The sequence below is a fragment of the Chelonia mydas genome, chromosome 14, assembly GCF_015237465.2.
Source record: "Chelonia mydas isolate rCheMyd1 chromosome 14, rCheMyd1.pri.v2, whole genome shotgun sequence".
In the NCBI taxonomy this organism is placed as follows: Eukaryota; Metazoa; Chordata; order Testudines; family Cheloniidae; genus Chelonia; species Chelonia mydas.
The window spans coordinates 3,624,475-3,627,328 of NC_051254.2; positions in this window are offsets into that span (position 1 = coordinate 3,624,475).

Here is a 2,854-nt window from a genome sequence, read left to right on the forward strand (position 1 = left end):
AAGCCTGTGGCCTAAGTGTCATCAATCCCAGGCATGCATGTGTCACCACTCCAGCCCGACAGCAGCCCCTTTTGATGTCCCCTGCGGCAGCTTTATTCCCATGCTAGCCTGGAGGTAAGTCAGTGTCAGCAGAGTTTGCAGACAGGGGCTGGCGTGAGTTCGTCCTTACATTTGCCATGGGCACATCACTGCACCCGTTCACCCGCTATGGCCAGCTAAGGGCTGCGCCTGGCCCCATCCCACCTCCACCCAACTAAGAGCTGCAGCAACCGCGCGAGGCAGAGGCGTTTTCACCCTTGGCAAGGTCCATAAGTCAGAGAAGAAGGCCCAGCTGTTCAGCTCACGCCACCCGGGACCCTTTGTAATTGCATTTCCGAGACGGGGAAGTGGTGCCAATGCAGCCGTCCAGGTTTGGAGCCGGGGAAGCGCATCTCTCCTCGCAGACAGCTGGGCTCCTCGCTGCTGCTGGTTGCTCCTCTCGCACATCACAGTCCTCTCTTATTTGCTTCCATTGCACTTATTCACTGCTTTGTTTTCAAACTTCTTGGAGCGTCTGCTGTGCAACAGAGCAGCCAGCGCAGCCAGGACTCCTGGCTCTAGTCCTGTTGCTGCCAGGAGCTGCCATCCCACATTCCCCTCTGTGCCGCAGGACTGGAAGGGCCCTCGAGAGGTCGTCTCGTCCAGTCCCCTGTACTCAGGGCAGGACTAAGTATTATTTATTCTAGACCATCCCTGACAGGTGTTTGTCCAATGTGCTCTTAAAAATCCCCAGTGATGGAGATTCCACAACCTCCCTAGGCAATTTATTCCAGTGCTTAGCCACTCTGACAGCCAGGAAGTTTGTCCTAATGTCCAGCCTAAACCTCCCTTGCTGCAATTGAAGCCCATTGCTTCTTGTCCTCACCTCAGAGGTTAAAAAGAACAATTCTTCTCCCTCCTCCTTGTAATAACCTTTTATGTACTTGAAAACTGTTATCACGCCCCCCCCCACCCCCACAGTCTTCTCTTCTCCAGGCTAAACAAACCCAATTTTTCCAATCTTCCCTCACAGCTCATGTTTTCTAGACCTTTCATCATTTTTGTTGCTCTTCTCCGGACTCTCTCCAATTTGTCCACATCCTTCCTGAAATGTGGCGCCCAGAACTGGACACAATACTTCAGTTGAGGCCTAATCAGAGCGGAAGAATTACTTCTCGTCTCTTGCTTACAACACTCCTGCTAATACAGCCCAGAATGATGTTCGCTTTTTTTGCAACAGCGTTACACTGTTGACTCATATTGAGCTTGTGATCCACTCTGATCCCCAGATCCCTTTCCGCAGTACTCCTTCCTAGGCCGTCATTGCCCATTGTGTATGTGTGCAACTGATTGTTCCTTCCTAAGTGGAGCACTTTGCATTTGTCCTAATTGAATTTCATCGATTTACTTCAGACCATTTCTCCAGTTTGTTCAGATCATTTTGAATTATAATCCTCTCCTCCAAAGCACTTTCAACCCCTCCCAGCTTGGTATCATCTGCAAACTTCATCAATGATTTTGATAATAGCATAGAGAGTACATTTATAAAGATATTGAACAGAACCGGACCCAGAATCGATCCCTGCGGGACCCCACTCATTATGCCCTTCCGGCTTGACTATGAATCACTGATAACTCCTCTCTGGGAATGTTTTTCCAACCCGTTATGCACCCACCTTATAGTAGCTCCATCTAGGTTGCATTTCCGTAGTTTGTTTATGAGAAGGTCATGCAAGACAGTATCAAAAGCTTTACTAAAGTCAAGATATACCACATCTACCGCTTTCCCCCATCCACAAGGTTTGTTACCCTGTCAAAGAAAGCTGTCAGGTTGGTTTGACATGATTTGTTTTTGACAAATTCATGCTGACTGTTACTTATCACCTTATTATCTTCTCGATGTTTGCAAATTGATTGCTTAATTATTTGCTCCGTTATCTTCCAGGATACAGAAGTTAAGATGACTGGTCTGTAATTCCCCAGGTTGTCCTTATTTCCCTTTTAGATGGGAAATATAGATATATAGATGGGCACTATATTTGCCCTTTTCCAGCCTTCTGGAATCTCTCCTGTCTTCCATGACTTGTCGAAGATAATCGCTAATGGCTCAGATATCTCCTCAGTCAGCTCCTTGAATATTCTAGGGTGCCTTTCATCAGGCCCTGGTGACTGGAAGACATCTAATTTGTCCAAGTAATTTTTAACTTGTTCTTTGCCTGTTTTAGTCTCTAATCCTACCTCATTTTCACTGGCATTCACTACGTTAGACATTCAATCACCACCAACCTTCTTGGTGAAAACCGAAACAAAGAAGTCATTAAGCACCTCTGCCATTTCCACATTTTCTGTTATTATTTCCCCCACATCCCCACTGAGTAATGGGCCTACCCTGTCCTTGGTCTTCCTCTTGCTTCTACTGTATTTGTAGAATGTTTTCTTGTTACCCTTTATGTCTTTAGCTAGTTTGATCTCGTTTTGTGCCTTGGCCTTTCTAATTTTGTCCCTTTATACTTGTGTTATTTGTTTATATTCATCCTTTGTAATTTGACTGAGTTTCCACTTTTTGTAGGACTCTTTTTGATTTTTAGATCATTGAAGATCTCCTGGTTAAGCCAGGGTGGTCTCTTGCCAGACTTCCTATCTTTCCTATGCACTGGAAGGCCAATACTATAATGGGGTTCAAAAGGGAGCTAGATAGATTCATGGAAGATAGTTCCATCAGTGGCTATTAGTCAGGATGGGCGGGAATGGTGTCCCAAGCCTCTGTTTGCCAGAAGCTGGGAATGGGCGACAGGGCATGGATCACTTGATGATAACCTGTCTGTTCATTCCCTCT